At 38.4% G+C, this 17,321-nt stretch overlaps 1 protein-coding gene and 1 pseudogene across 1 annotated transcript in view; one reads left to right on the top strand and one right to left on the bottom strand.

Moving 5' to 3' along the window:
* The window catches only part of RLF (RLF zinc finger), a 69,552-nt gene that overhangs the window by 47,329 nt on the left and 4,902 nt on the right, over positions 1-17,321 (bottom strand). The gene's annotated exons all lie outside the window — the stretch shown is intronic.
* LOC142434642 (ribosomal protein uL24-like pseudogene) lies at positions 13,558-14,034 on the top strand (annotated as a pseudogene).

Below are 17,321 nucleotides of genomic sequence, written 5' to 3'. Positions count from 1 at the left end.
ATATGAGGAACTTCAAAAAGTTCAGAGAAAAATTCTACTACCTTTTCATTCTACTTCTCTATGAACTTTTAGGATTCCTGGTGGCATGGTGGTTACAAATTGGGCTGCTAACTGCAAGTTCAGTAGTTTGAAACCACTCCATGAAAGAAAAATGGGGTTTTCTACTCTCATAAAGAGGCATAGTCTTGGAGAAATAGATCTATGTGCATATATTTATAGATTTAGTATTAAGTTAGCAGATGGATATTGATTCTCCACTCAAGTACTCCCTCAATTCAATACTTTGTTCTATTAAACTGGCATTCCATGATGCTCACATTCCCGACACAATTGCTGAAAACAAAGAGGGTGCATAAGCCAATATGGTGAAGAAAGCTGATGGAGCCTGGCTATCAAAAGATATAGCATCCTCTGGGGTCTGAAAGGTTTGAAGATAAACAAGTGGCCATCTAGCTCAGAAGCAACAAAGCCCACATGGAAGAAGCACACCAGCCTGTGTGATCACGAGGTGCTGAAGGGATCAGTTATCAGACATCAAAGAACAAAAAATCCTATCATCGTGTGCTCACCTCCCCAAGATAATTGCTGAAAACAAAAGGGTGCATAAGCAAATGTGGTGAAGAAATTTGATGGTGCCTGGCTATCAAAAGATATAGCATCCTCTGGGGTCTGAAAGGTTTGAAGGTAACAAGTGGCCTTCTAGCTGAAAAGCAACAAAGCCCACATGGAAGAAGCACACCAGCCTGTGTGATCACAAGGTGTCAAAGGGATCAGGTACCAGGAATCAAAGAACAAAAATCTTATTGTGAATGAGTGGGAGTGCGGAGTGGGGACCCAAAGCCCATCTATAGGCAACTGGACATCCTTTTACAGAAGGGTTGCAGGAGGAGACGAACCAGTCAGGGTGCAGTGTAGCAACGATTAAACATACAACTTTCTTCTAGTTCCTAAATGATTCCCCCCCCTACACACACACACACACACACACACACACACACACACACACACACACAATCATGATCCCAATTCTACCTTACAAATCTGGAGAGAAGACGAGCCAGTCAGGGTGCAGTGTAGCAACAATGAAACATACAACTTTCTTCTGGTTCCTAAATGATTCCCCCCCCACACACACACACACACTATCATGATCCCAATTCTACCTACCTTACAAATCTGGCTAGACCAGAGGATGTACACTGGTACAGACAGGAACTGGAAACACAGGAAATCCAGAACAGATGATCCCTTCAGGACCAGTGGTGAGAGTGGCATACTGGCAGGGTGTAGGGAGGGTGTAGTGGAAAGGGGGAATCGATTACAGGTTCTACACAACCTCCTCCCTGGGGGACGGACAATAGAAAAGTGAGTGAAGGGAGACGTAGGACAGTGTAAGATATGACAAAATAATAATTTATTAGCAAGGATTCATGAGGGAGGGGTCAGCAGGAAGGGAGGGGGAAAAGGGGGAGCTGATGCCAGGGGCTTAAGTGGAGGGCAGATGTTTTGAGAATGATGAGGGCAATGAATGTACAAATGTGCTTTACACAATTGATGTATGTATGGATTGTGATAAGAGTTGTATGAGCCCCCAATTAAAAAAAGTTATAGTCTGGGAAGCTCAAAGGGACAGCTCCACTGTATCCTATCGGGTTGCTACAAGTTGGCATTGCAATGAGTTTGGTTTTGTTTGTATAGAAGCTTTATTAACTAGTGTATTAGATTAGCTGATCTTTTCATAGCTGAAGGATCATATTCAATAAACCCACTGTAGCATGTTATACACTTTGGATTAAATATGAGCAACAAGTATTGCTACAAAAATCATAGAAACTTTTATTGCACAGAAATGTGTAAAATATATAATAATCAAATGTGAAGTAATTGTTTCTCAACATATCCTCCTCCCCATCTAGGTCTACACACTTCTGAAGGTATTTCTATCTCTCTCATCCTTCCTCAAGGAGCCTTGTTAGGAACGTGGGTTATTGGGCTACAAGGGCAGTAGTTCACACCGCCCAAATGCTTTGCAGGAGAAAGATGAGGCTTTATGCGCCCATAAAGATTCACAGCCTTGGAAACCCAAAGGAGCAATTCTATTCTGTTTTAGGGCCAAGACGAATCAGAGTTGATTCAATGGCAGTGAGTTTGGGATTTTTTGAACCCTTCACCCCAAAATTTAGTGCTCAATTAGTACTACTTCAAAACATTTTAACATCCTGTAAATGACTCAGATCCAAAGTCGTTTTACTTTAAATGGTCTTTGAGTCTTAGAAATGAAGACTGAAAGGGCAAGATTAGTGATGTAGAGTGATGTACAGTTTCCCAATAAAATTCACACAGGACTAAAAGCCCTTCTCTAGATCACAGGCAGGGCAAATAAGTTCGGAAATCTAATAAAACAAACAAACTTAACTCACTGCCCCACTGACAAAAACTTTTGTGCTATATAGCCCATAATCCAGGATATCTGCTTTTGCAGCCCCCTGGATCATTACGGTACTCCCACCCACACACACCTCCAGGGGGCAGTCTCGCACACTTTGGGAAAGACTGATCTAGAATAACAGAGAAAGGAGAATCAGGAATAGGAGGATATACTGATTGCCTCAATGAACAAATGCCCCCCTGGCAATGAGACCAGAAGAACTGGATGTTGCCTGGCTATGACTATTAAACATTGTGGTCCAAGAGTCTATAGAAGATTCCTACTCAAAATGAGCAAACTATAGACCAGAACTTCAAAATTCTCAAGGTATCCAGAACTGGATAAAGTAAAGGGGCAACAAAAAAGAGAAAGGATCTCAGGAAGACAGACTGACAGTGGCTGCAAGAATGGGCTCAAGCACAGAAACAACTGTGAAGCTGACACAAGGCTAGGCCAGTGCTTCCTTCTGTTGTGCACAGAGTCGCTATGGGTTGGAACTGGCTCAATGGCTCCTAACTATAACAGCATCCAGGATTTACAGATGCATGAAGGTTGGAAGAACTCCTAAGACTATTGCCCTGAAATAATCTTTCGATTTGACACCTTAAACCAAAAATATCCCCTTGAAGTCTTCGTAAAAACAGTAATTTTATGAAAATAATAATCTATAACTTATCAAGGGTTCATGAGGGAGGGCAGATATGGGAGGGAGGGAGCAGAAATGGGGAGCTGATATCAGGGACTCAAATGGGAAGAGAATGCTTTGAAAATGATGATGGCAGCATATGTGCAAATGTGCTTGACACACAGGATGAAATGTATGGATTCTGATAAGAGATGTAAGAGCCCCCAATAGAAGTATTTAATTAAAACAAACATAAAACAGTAATTTTAACTAAACAAGGTCTGCCTCAAGCATTGCGCCCTAGCTATGTGAGGTCACACTGAAAAAGACAACTTGAAAGACAGACATAGAAAACGTAGGATCTAGTGAGTTTATGTTCATGCAGAAGGAACAACTTGGGAAAGGAAGATCAGAATGGGTGTACAACTGGAGGCTGCAATCATTATCACAAGTAGAAATGGCCCAGGAGGGAAAGGGGAAACCGATCACAATGATGGCAAAAAATGTACGAAAGTACTTGACACAATGGGTACATGCATGTATTGTGATAAGAGCTGAATGAGCCCCAGTAAAATGATTTAATAAAAAAGTAGAAATGTCTGAAAATTTTTCTATTTCTTAACAATAAAAAAACTATTAAAATACAATCAGAGAGCTTTAAGCATTTTATATTCAGAGCTGGAATACAGGATACTTTTTGGATAGTGAAACTATTTTGTATGAGATACTGTAATGGAAAACTTAATATAAATTTAGCAAAACTTATAAGATTAAGCACATATAATAAACTCTAATGTAAACTATGAACTTTAATAATAATGCATCAATATTTGGTTTATCAATTGTAATAAATGTATCACTGAAATGCCAGATGTTAACAGGAGAAACTGTGAAAGAGGGAGAAAGATCAATGGGAACTCTTTCTGCACTATTCTTCTATAAACCTAAAATTGCTTTTAAAAATCAAGTCAATTAAAAATTTATATTCAGTATCAGATTTTATCCTTCTGAAGTCAGATATTCTAAAAACACTACCACTGAGTCAGTTCCAACTCATAGCAACCTTACATATAGGACCAGGCAGAACTGCCTTCTAAAGGCTTCGGAGACTATAAATCTTTATGAAAGTAGAAAGTCTAGTCTTTCCCCGGCAGTGACTGGCGATTTCAGAATGGTGACTTAGCAGTTAAGAGCCCAAGGAGTAACTCCCTACACACCACAAGAATTCTTTATAGGCCTAACATTCCTCCACCCACTTCCACTAGACACCTTCAAATCTCATTGTTTACTGAATAAATTAATCATTTTATTATTCATTTGGAGATGTTTATTGATGGCCTACTACATATACAAAAGGAGTCCTGGTGGTAGTGTCATGGATTTTCATAGTTAAGAGGTAGGCTCTAACCATGGGGTCTGTGGTTCAAGCCATTAGGTGAAAGGATAAGGCTGTTTACACCCTTGAAGATTTAGGGCCTTAGAAATCCAACAGAGCAGAGTTCTACTCTATCCTATAGGGTTGCTATGTATCACAATCAATTCAATGGCAGTGGGGTTCATTTGTGTTACTTTTATTATGTGTAGTAAACCAAGCAAAAAACAAAAAAGGTGCCCCAGTGGCATAGTGGATTACGTGTTGGGTAACAGCAAACTGCATGCTCAGCAGTTCAAAGCACCAGCTCTATGAGAAAAAGATTAATTTTTCTACTTCGTAAAGAAGTAGTCTTGGAAACCCACAGGGATAGTTCTTTGTACCCAGTCCCATAGGGAACGGGCTCCACTGGCAGTGAGTTTACTTCATGTATGATGCTAGATAATGGAGATAAGACATTGGCCCTATCAGAATAAGGCAACATTAACATGACTGCTGAAAGCACACTTGTAGACTAGCCAACCATGGCTAAAATACCAAAAAGATGAGTAGATGGGTTGGTCTTTCCACAGTCCACCTTCCCACTTAGAATGTTCCCTGCTACCAATTTATCATCTTTGAATACAGACACTCTATTAAGACTCCTATATATAAAATAGAATTTCAAAGGTGCATGAATATTTATGCTTACCACTTGCCCTATATTGATTTATAATTTTTTTATATCTCCAAATCTGTCTCCTCTCACTTGTGAGTTCGATTAAATAACGAAGTCTTCATTGAAGCGCATGTAACATGCTCACTGGGCATGCTCTAGGAGCTCTGGTGACACAATGATGTCAACACTTGGCTGGTAACCAGAAAAGACACACAGTCCAAACTCACCATCCAATCTCCAAAAGAAAGATGTAGCTGTGGCTTTCCCTAAAGATATACAACGTTGCAAAACTATGGCATGATCTACTCTGGCTGATCGAGTCACTATGAGTCCAAATTGAATAGGTAGGGGGCACTCGGTTTGCATTTTTGGGTCAGAATCTTAAGAATCACTGGGACAAACATCTTCATGCTTTTTCAAAATGTACAGTTTGGCTAAATGAGCTATAGTCATCCAAGCAACACTTTAAGTCTCTCATTCAAACGACATTGTGTAAGGAAAGGAAGCTGCTCTATAGGGACTTAAATTTTAGGAAACATTGGCTAATCTGAAACTAGCAGAGGAATGATAAATTATAAATATAATCCCTTCAAGTTCAGTGGCATTCTGAAGAGAACAAATTCATGGTCTTTTCCCTTTCTTACTGAGAGCTCTCTCATTTACTCTACAAATAGCTATTATGTGGCAGTACTGGCTAGACAACTGCTCTTATCCTTAAAAAGCTAGAAATACTGAGATGCATGCTACCTGTTTGAAATAACAAAGGAAAAATGCCCCATTAAGCTCCATCCTTGACTCTATTCTAAATATTCTTACTAGGAATGCTTACATTCAAATCCAAGGTCAATTAATTTCTTAAATCCTTAATTTAAAGGTTAAATTAAGGTATCTCCCTTAGACACTTCTATCTGGAGTTCCTATTCAAATCTCAGATGCATATATCCAAAATCAAACACCTTTCCCAGTAAATATGCTCTTCCTTCAAGCTTCTATCCGACCCACTGAAAAACAATTTTTGACATTCCTGGACAAGTATCTGTAAATTCTACCTCAGAAATGCCTTTGGTCTCTTACTCTTTACTCCTACTGTTTTATTCAACAATGACCCAGAGTAGGCCTTCAATGGGGGTAGGTCAAAAATATTGCTATACAACAGGGTCTTCACAGTTCTGGCAATATACACAACAGATACCTTCAAAATTCAGTTAAAAAATGAAAACAAAAACCTTAGTTTAAAAAAAGAACCAGGTCAAATATTTTTATAGACTTCATCAAAGACACTATAGGGATGGCAAATAAGGATATGAAAAAGTGATCAACATTAGGGAAATACAAATGGAACCATAATGAGCTGCCACTACACGGAAAGTAATGGCTAAAATAAAAAAAAACACTGCCCCATATCAATTGTTGCTGTCGTAGGAAAATAGTATCTTCATACAATGCGAAGGTACAGTGGAAAAACGAGTATGGAAAAGTATGGCAATTTCTCAGCAGTTAAACATATACTTGTCATGTGACAGACACCCATTCTTAGGTATTAGCCCAAAAGATATGCAGGCATTTGTCCATATAAAGATTTATATACAAAAGTTCACAGGAGCTTTATTTTTACTAGCCCCAAACAAGAAGGAATTCAAATAACTATTAACAGGTAAATGAAAAAAATCAAACATATCTACAAAATATATGTAGATATATATTGAAAATACTACTCAGCAAAACAAACAAAAATACTGATACAAGTGAAATGCAATGTTATTATAGTTAATTACAGTGACAGCTTCATATATGTATGTAATACGTCAAAACATCAGATTATACACCTGAAATATAAAGTTTACTGTATGTCTATTATACCTCAGCAAAACTGATAAAAACAGAAAAAAGAAAAACAACACCCCACGTGGCAACAGGTGTGGCTCTTCTATTTGCACTCTTTGTAACTCCCACCAAATGACTGGGTAGGAACATGCAAAGAAAGTGTATGGGATTGGTCGGTTTTCTCCCTCTGTTGGGTATAAAATGAATCATCTCAAAAGTTGTTAGAGAAAATACCAAGACTATCAAGAAGAATTAGGAGCAAAGTACATACAAAATGCTTATGCCCAGAATTAGTTGTGGCATCAGAAACAATCCTTTTAGGCAGGATTGCAGAATGTAGTGGCCTTTGGTGATTTATCTGTGCCAAAGGAATGTTGTGTAATAGTTGCCAGAGAAGGCCAGATGACAATGGGCAGTGTGGCTGAGAGGCTAAGGACCAGAGAGAGATGTGCTACAACCACAGCTGAGGAAAACTACAGCAAACAAAAGAGCTGTATGCTTAACATTTCTGATCCAGACATGCAACCTGTCAGCTTCCCTAATAATCACCCATTTTAGTATTATATATGAGTTCTGTGTGACCACTGCAACAGATTATCAAACCCAGCAAGAAGTCGAGTACCAGGGAGCGGCAGTGGTGTCAGAAAGGGGTAAAAATAGTTGGAAGGGGAGGTATGTCTAACATCTGCCTCTTAAAAATCATCTGTAGGCTACAGAAAGCACAAACTATAAAAGCAATTTAAATAAATTTTGTTTCAAATTTTTAAAATTATATTTTAACTATGTCAAACTTGCATGCATCATGATGTGAAAACTAAAACAATACTTTGTTTTATTGAAACAAAGTATTGTTTTAGTTTAGAAAGTAATTAAAAGCATAAAACAATTAAGTGATTAGTATCTAGCATATGTAATTTCATAAATACTATTTACTAAGATAACATTTACTATTATCTAGAGTAAATATTTCATATTTACTATTTACTAAGAGATAAATAAAACATGAAAATTAAAGGGACCAAGTAAGAAAAAGCAATTTAGAGAAAAGGATACCTAAATAGCAATCAATATATTAAAAACACACACCTCCTCACTATTCACTAGTATATAGAAAATATAAAATATGACTACTGACATATCACAGTATATCCATCAGAATGGCTAAGTTTAAACTCTCTGACAATACCAAGTATTGGTGAGAATGCACTGGCAATACTCTTTAGAGTATACGATACTACATGTTGTACAAATACTTTAGGGGACAATTTATATGTATTTACTAAAGAAAATTAAACAAATCAATGAGGACAAAATGCAACCTTAAGTATATCCCACCTGAATTTTGAGAGCACTAGATACAGAAGATTTGGTGAGCTGTGGGATGAGAGTAAGAACATTATACATGAAGAAAGCAAACGGTCATTAAAAGGCACAAAGGAAATGAAAGACAAAGTGGGCATCTGAAGAGACTCAAAAACTGGCTCTTGAGGACAGAATAGCTAAATAGCTAAAGTAAATGGAAGAAAAGATGAAGTAAAAGAGTTGAACAGAAAATTTCAAAGAGCCGCTCAAGACAAGGCAACATATTATAATGAAACCTGCAAAGACCTGGAATTATAAAGCCAAAAGAACACACCAGAATATCTCACACTAAAAGAATTGAAGAAAAAACCCAAGTCTCTATTTCAATGTTGAAAGGATTCTATGGGTAAATATTCAATGACGCAAGAAGTATCAAAAGAAGATGGAAGGAAAACAGAGTCACTGTACCAGTTAAGAGCTAGTTGACATAGACTCACTTCAAGAGGTACATGATTAAGAAATGATGGCCCTGAAGGAAGATGTCTAAGCTGCACTAAAGCTATCAGCCAAACATAAGGCTTCAGGAATTAATGGAATGCAGAGGCCGATGAAGCAATGATGCAGTTTCTTCCGTGCCAAGAAATTTGGAAAAGATGGCTACCTGGCCAACCAACTGGAAAAGAACCGTATTTGTACCCATGCTGAAGCAAAGTGATCCAACAGAATGAGCAGATTATCTTTAGTCTGCAGAGTGGCTGGTAGATTTGAACAGCAACCATGAAGTTAGCAGTCCAATATAAGCCCCAGCATTACTCAAAGTTTATACCCTGAAGAAATTATTGCACATATGAATCAAGATGTCACCACTTCTAAATTCATCAATAAAAGACTGGACAAAGAAACTATGATATATTTAGATAACAAAACACTTCATATTAATGATAAATGAAAACACCAAAGCTACACATAATAGATAAATCTCAGAAATATAATCTTGAATCTTTAAGGTACCTGAAAAATTAATCATCCTACACTTGATCTTAGCCAAAAGGCTGAGAAGCGATCATGAAACATTTAAATAAAGCTGAAAAATATAGTTTTAAAATGCCCAAAGTGAAGAGACAAGCAGAGGAATGATTAAATACCAAAATAAGATAGTAGTGGTAGGTAGCTATACCTGAGGAGACACATAGGTAGCATTAATCATTTTATTTCTCATGTTGGATAGTGGGCACAAGGGTGGTTCATTATGTTCTTCACAACTTTATTAGCCCATAATATTTTATTTTTTCCAAGTAGCATAATCTTCAAAGTTTTGAACAAAACTGAGTTTAATCTATATTTCTATACCTAGCCAGACTAACACAATTAAGAGAAGTGAAACCTCCTTAGGAAGTTAATGGAGGGTATACCTTCCTACCCACTCCATAAAAAAGTAAGCAAGAAAATAAGAAAAAGCACCAAGGCCAGGAAAGAGGGACCAACAAAGGAGAAAAGCAAAGACACTGAAACGACAGGTGGAAAACGAAAATGGCCTAACACACATGGTAACCCAGTGCCACCAAAGCTCCTAAAACCATCACTATGCCGAAAAAAATTCTTCTGAACTGATGCATATCCTAATGGCTATATACCGTATATACTCGTGTATAAGCCGAGTTTTCCGGCAAATTTTTAATGCAGTTTTTGTGACAAAATTAAGTGCCCTGGCTCTTATTCACGTCAGCTTATACTCAAGTATGTACCGTAAATAAGAAAACAATTTCTAATACTTGTGAAAATCTCCAGGACTCAAATATTTAATAGCTCTCATTTTTGCCATTTCTAAACCTAAAATTTGCTCAAGCCCTCCATCCACTCTATGATGGTTTCCCTGAATTTCTACAATCCTTTACATTAGTACAGGGTTGTTCTTAATCAAATTAGCTTCAAGTTTCTAGTTTGGCAACCAAAGTCAATGAAGCTCATTATGGAAAAGTGGCTTAAAGCACTGGAAAAGAGCAATAATGTTGTTGCTTATTCAAAAACATTTCTAGTAAACTACAGAAACGTCAGCACCACACTCAGGCACAGAGAATGGTTTTACTCATGGTCCCTTTACCTAATGACAAATTAGCTAAATGGAGGCTATACACCCAAGATTATCAAACACTGGCTATGGCTCTCACACACCACAAACAAATACAATATGAAAACTTATTTTAATGTCTATCTTCCACCCTAAACAGACTAACTCACTGAGGACAGGTACCACATATTTTTCCATCACCAGAACCCAACATACTGGGTACTCTAATTATTTGCTTTTGATGCTTTGCATCAAATTCATTGGAGGATTTGTTAACTTATTTTGGTAAGTTTGATGAAAGCAGTTTTTCAGATCTTTGACTAGTGAGACATACTTGTACACTACAACAAATTCAACACACTTGATTCAAAATTTAAATTATACTTGGTGGTAAAGAATTATACCAAAGTTCAGAACATTATTGACATTAGACCCTTTTCTTATCAGTTGATAACATTCTAGGCTGAGAGCAGAGCCAAATGAAATAAATATATTTTACATAAATTATGCATTTATTGCAACAGGTTTAAGCCACTCTTTAAGGTCCAAGAGTATCCATAATGCTTTAATGTAATAGAAATCCACTGTATATCTTACTTGCAAGTCTACACTCTCATCCCAGACTCTCTGAATCTAAAACTATAATGGCAAATCCTCTGGAAACATTTAGGAAATCTTTTTAGTAGGGTACACACTAACAGGAAATCAGAAGGAGCTACTCTACATGAACTACTCCTCTAAAACAATATTGAAGATAGGGGAGGGAGGGAGGGAGGAAGAAAGGGAGGGATGTAGGGAGGGAGGGAGGAAGGAAGGAAATTTATATTCCAGGTACCTATAATCTACCAAAAGTTTGCCTAGGACAGTATTACAGAGTTCCACCATTTGAACCTCAAAACCACTAACAGAATAGCTTTCTATTTTCCCCAATTTTATAGATAAAGAGCATAGATCCAAGGCACGGTTTAAGGTCAGAGAATATTGGAACAAAGATCTGTCATGCAATCTCTTAATTTCAAATCTATTTTCTATTGCACTTGGTTTTCCATTCCATAAGACAATAAAATATGAAGACTGACCTAAATGTGATGTTATATCCACATTTACTGTCAAAAGTATGTGGAATAACTCAAGTACTTCCTCAATGCAAGAACACTTTGTTCTACTAATCTGGCATTCCATGATGTTCACCTTCCCAACACAATCGCTGAAGACAAATGGGTGCATAAGCAAATGTGGTGAAGAAAGCTGATGGTGCCTGGCTATCAAAAGATATAGCAAGATATAGCGTCTGGGGTCTTAAAGGCTTGAAGGTAAACAAGCAGTCATCTAGCTGAGAAGCAACAAAGCCCACATGGAAGAAACACACCAGCCTGCGTGATCACAAGGTGCCGAAGGGATCAGGTATCAGACATCAAAGAACAAAAAATCACATCATTGTGAATGAGGGGGAGTACGGAGTGGAGACCCAAAGCCCATCTGTAGGCAACTTGTCATCCCCTTACAGAAGGATCACAAGAAGGAGATGAGTCAGTCAGGGTGCAGGTAACAACGTTAAAACATACAACTTCTCTCTAGTTCTTAAATGCTTCCTCCTCCTCTCCGCCCCCCACCCAACTATCATTATCCCAATTCTACCTTATAAATCTGGCTAGACCAGAGGATATACATTGGTACAGATAGGAACTGGAAACACAGGGAATACAGGACAGAGATCCCTTCAGGACCAGTGGTGAGAGTAGCGATACCGGGAGGGTGTAGGGAAGGTGGGATAGAAAGGGGGAACCATTCTACCTATAACCCTCTCCCTGGAGGACAGACAACAGAGTGGGTGAAGAGAGACATCAGACAGTGTAAGACATGACAAAATAATAATTTATAAATTATCAAGAGTTCATGAGGGAGAGGGTATGGGGAGGGAGGGGAAAAATGAGGAGCTGATACCAAGGGCTCAAGTAGAAAGCAAATGTTTTGAGTATGAGGGCAACAAATGTACAAATGTGCTTGACACACAATGGATGGTTATATAGACTGTGGTTAAGAGTTGTACGAGGCCCCAATAAAATGATTAAAAAAATAAAATCAGGAGAAAAAGAAGTATGTGAAATAATTATCTTAGGTTTAGCATTTTCATTTACAAAATCTTTTAAAAATTGAAATCCGTATTTCACAAGACAGCAAGCATAAAACCTAGTGTCAAAGTTCTGATATATGCCACAAGGGTAAACCTTGAAAACATGCTGAGTTTTCAAAAGGAAAAATATTGTATGATCTCACATGAAATAAACAACATGCAAGACCAAAATTTATTTTAATTATAAAAATAATAGGGTGGGTAACCAGGGGAATTTTGCTTAGGGGCAATAAGTAAATGGTGGTGGAATGGTTTTGCAGCTTGAATATAATCACCATTACTGAACTGTACATCTAAAAATTATTGATGGCCTATGCTTTATTATGCAGTTTGACCTTAACAAAAATTTAGAATTAAGAATAATAATCATAAAAACTCCTACCCACTCACTGCCTTTCAAGTTTATTCAGACATATAGAGTAACACAACTAAGAGTAGAATTACTTCATAGGACTTCTGAGACAGTAAATCTTTATGGGAGTAGTCTCATGTCATCTGCAGAGTGACTGGTGAGTTTGAACCCACAACCAACAACCTTGTGGACAGCAACCCCCCACTTAACTCACTACACCATCTAAACCAAATCCAAAGCCACTTCTAATTAGTTGATTCCAGACATAATGATTCTATTGTTTCCTAAGAAAAACCAAACAATCTAATGAAAACAAGTAATTTCTTCAGCTTAGATTGGTAGAGCAGTCTTCAATGGGATAGGCATTTACCCTGAGGTGTAAATAATTACTCATTATGGGTAGAAACAGAATATCCATATTTTTATACTGCATTTTAATTTTGGGGGTGATTGATTTGAAATTTGTTATCAGTTAATGCAATTAAATTTTATATTAATTTACTTTTATAATTTATAAGGACCCATAAGACAAATGTGTGGACATGACTTAGAAAACAATCTTTAATTTTAAAAAATCATTTTATTGGAGCTCATACAACAGTCTTTAATTTTTCAATACAATTACTTAATTTCTAAAACTGAATCACAGCTAAAACATCATCTACGCTAAACAGGGATTTGAGGCCCCCAATGACAAAGTAACTTGACCCAAACATCATACCACTATTCAGTGGTATCTTGTTTGACAACATAGGGCTTCTAAAAATCCATGGAAAAATTCCCTATCGGCCCTGCGCGTGGAGCGGCGAGGTCGCCGGACACCTGACGGTCACCATGAAGTTCAACCCGTTCGTGACCTCGGACAGCAGCAAGAACCGCAAACGCCACTGCAATGCGCCCTCGCACATGCGCAGGAAGATCATGTCGTCCCCACTCTCCAAGGAGCTGCGGCAGAAGTATAACATGCGCTCCATGCCCATCCGCAAGGACGATGAGGTCCAGGTGGTTCGAGGGCACTACAAAGGCCAGCAAATGGGCAAGGTGGTCCAGGTGTACAGAAAAAAGTACCGTCACCTACATCGAGCGGGTGCAGCGCGAGAAAGCCAATGGCACCACTGTCCATGTGGGCATTCACCCTAGCAAGCTGGTCATCACCAGGCTGAAGTTAGACAAAGATCGGAAAAAAATTCTTGAACGCAAAGCCAAATCTCGACAGGTTGGAAAAGGTTGGCAAATACAAGGAAGAGCTCATTGAGAAAATGCAGGAATGAACACAGGCTGCTGTGGAACTTGGGAACTTTCCTTGGGAACTTTCCTCAACGTCTGGAACGTTTCGTTTCCCTCTTGTTCAGCGATGGGTGTGTGGCTTTGTAACTCTGCCTTTGCCATTTCAGTTAATTTTATGAGTAAAAATTTGGAATGTTTCCTCACTGCAAGTGGTGTTTTCACTATTTGTAAATAAAATCCATCTATCAAAAAAATTCCCTATCTTCTTACTCCACTTTTCCATGAATTTTTGAAGCCCCTTATATAGTCAAAATATAAAGAGCTTGTTAAAGCACTAGAGTCTTTCCAGTTATTCCGCTATAACAAGTGTTGATGTATATGCTAAATGTTTGTTGGAAATATGTACACATGTACAGCAGTAATCAGTCACCAAATTGTATCACAAAATCCAATGACTTCAGATTAGACTAGCACTATGACAATGTTCTATTTTAGGGAATCTCTGCCCTGTCAGAGTTTCCAAGGCTGTAAATCTTTATTGGAGCCAACAGCTTCATCTTTCTACTGCAAATTACTGGTGGGTTTAAACTGCTGACCTTGTGGTTAGCAGCCCAATGCACAATCAACTCACACTAAAAAGGGCTGCTTATCTATATGAAGACAGCCCTCACTAACACAGACATCTCATGGAACACTGATACACCATGAAATACACCTGAGGAAATGCTAAATACTGTGAGGGCCCAGGAGTCTAAAGAACTTTCTGTGTGACTCTGAGAAAGTCATTTTACTTCCCTAGGTTTCAGTTTCCTATCTGAAAAATGAAAATGCCACTACCATCTGAGTGCCTGATGCATGAAAGATGCTCAATAGATTAAATGGTCCCTCTAATGTCTCGTGTAATGCTTCAAATATTTGCTTTCTGCCAGTAACAGAATCTATCTTTAATACCATCTTGCACAACCCCATACTGGTTTTCCAGTATGGAGTGAAGTCTACCAAAATTAATGTTTTGAATTGGTTAAACAAGCATTGTGGAGAAAGTATTTTTCTTAAAGATATATACCATGCTAAGTTCTTAGGAAAAAAAAAAACAAAATAAAAAGTAAGTTCCCAAGTTGGGTCTCTGCTGAGAAGCAGCATAAAATGGTTAACCAAAACTTTCCCTATTTCTGACAAATGCAGGTTACGACTTGCTCATTACCCCCTCAAAAAGTGAGGGATTTGGGGAAAGAAGCTAGAGATAAAAAAATAGTATATACCCATTAAGTGCTAGGTACTAGGTCAGTGGTCCTCAGCCCATGGGTCGCGACCCCTTTGGGGGCTAACGACCCTTTCACAGAGGTCGCCTGATTCATAATAGTAGCAAAATTATAGTGATGAAGTAGCAACAAAAATAATTTTATGGTTGGGGGGTCACTACAACATGAGGAACTGGATTAAAGGGTCGTAGCATTAAGAAGGTTGAGAACCACTGTCCTAGATGAACACAATCATTAATACCTCCCAAGACACTTACATTCCAGTTGCGGACACAGATTCACAGGAGCACAGTGACTGAGAGCAGTAAATTCAGCAGGCTGAGGGAGCTGAAGACCCTTGGTGGTGCAAATGGTTTACATGCGCCCCTGCTCATTGAACTCTTGGAGGCTAGAGGCCACGCCGAGGTGACTCAGAAAGCCTGCTAAGCTACTTCTCCAAAAGCAGCCGTTGAACACTTCGTGGCACACGGGTCTCCTCCAACCCATGTGGGGTTGCCATGGGTAGAAACCAACTGGACAGCCAGACTTGTTTGGAACGCGCTGAAAGCAGGAGGAGCGCTGTTTTAGAAAGCTAGGAAAGACTTCTGGGGAGAAGTGACAGGAGTCTAGATCCAAATAAACACATAAAGCACACTTTACCAATGCCTCTGCAACCTTGAAATGGGTGGTATTTTCTACTTGGATTAAAAAAGTATTAACCGTTTATAAGAGAATGAAAGAAATCATTAGGGCCCACAGTATACAGCAAATGACATCTAAAGTTATCCAGCGTTTCACAGAGCATTTATCCTGTGTTAGGATCAGGGCTTTCACATAACTTTTACAACAACCACTACCTTTCAATTAGCTACTACTTCACCAGCTCAAATCACAAGAATTAAAATAAATGAATTAAAAATTCTTTAAAATTAAATGGCAGAGGTAAAGTTCAAGAGCCTTCTTGGCTACCAATCTCAAGCAGCTGGGAAGATTGACTGTCCCGATCTTGTGTTAACTGGAAACAATATTATGCTGTGCTATCAAATCAATTCAGACTCAAGCAATGATACAGGACAGACAGAAAAGAACAGAGTTTTCCAGAGCTAGAATCTTTAAGTAAGCAAACCGCCACATCTTTCTTCCACAGAGCAGCTAGTGGGTTCAAACAGCCAATATTTTGGTCAAGAGCCTAGTACTTAACCATTGTGCTACCAGGACTCCTTCCCAATACGCCCCATTTTCTGCACCCTTTAATAACTACCCTTCATTTCACATGTAAATGTGCATTACTATATGAAATGCCATCAAATCTAGTAATGCCATGAAGAAGTGTTCAAAGTCTCCTATCCTGTTAATTTACAACTATTTCTTATGGTAAAATTGTTTTTTACATACTACATTTTATACTGTGTATTCTTTTTGAAGTATTCATTTCTTAAGTATATCAAGAAACCCCTACAATTTAATTCATTCAAGAAACTAGTTTGATGTGCTAGGCAATAAGTTAATTACTGGGTATGAAGTCTGAAAAAAAACCCAAGATTATATTGAGTTGTATGATATGTAAATTATGTGCCAATACAACTGATGGGAAAAAAACAAGATCCCGGCTCTTGTAAAAACCAAACATACCAACAAATAATTACTGTTGTTGTATGCTAGTGAGGCATTTCAATTCATAGGACAGAGTACGGTTTCCTAACCTGTAACCTTTACAGGAGATCAGGTCTTTTCCCTCGTGAGGAGCCACTGGTGGGTTAGACCTGCCAATGAGCTGGTGAGCGGCAGTTTCTAACCATTGTGCCACCAGGGCTCCAAACAAGCAATTAGGCTCCTGTTTATGCCTATGAGGCTACTGGAGTGTACTTCTGAAAGAAATTATCTAATGCTGCCTGCTGAAAGCTTCTAAAAGATGGTAATATTTGAGCCAGGTCATGACAGATGAATAGGCAGATAAGAAAAGGGTTCTGGGCCTAGGGCTCAACCGCTGTGTCATCTGGTCTCCTTGCCTGTACTACAATCCTTCACATTTTCTCACTAAGCTGAAGATGAACAAGGAAAATGCGGCTGAAAAGGTCGGAATTGGGAAG

This window comes from Tenrec ecaudatus, chromosome 1, assembly GCF_050624435.1.
Source record: "Tenrec ecaudatus isolate mTenEca1 chromosome 1, mTenEca1.hap1, whole genome shotgun sequence".
NCBI classification, from domain to species: Eukaryota; Metazoa; Chordata; class Mammalia; order Afrosoricida; family Tenrecidae; genus Tenrec; species Tenrec ecaudatus.
This window is presented reverse-complemented; position numbering and strand designations above follow the sequence as displayed.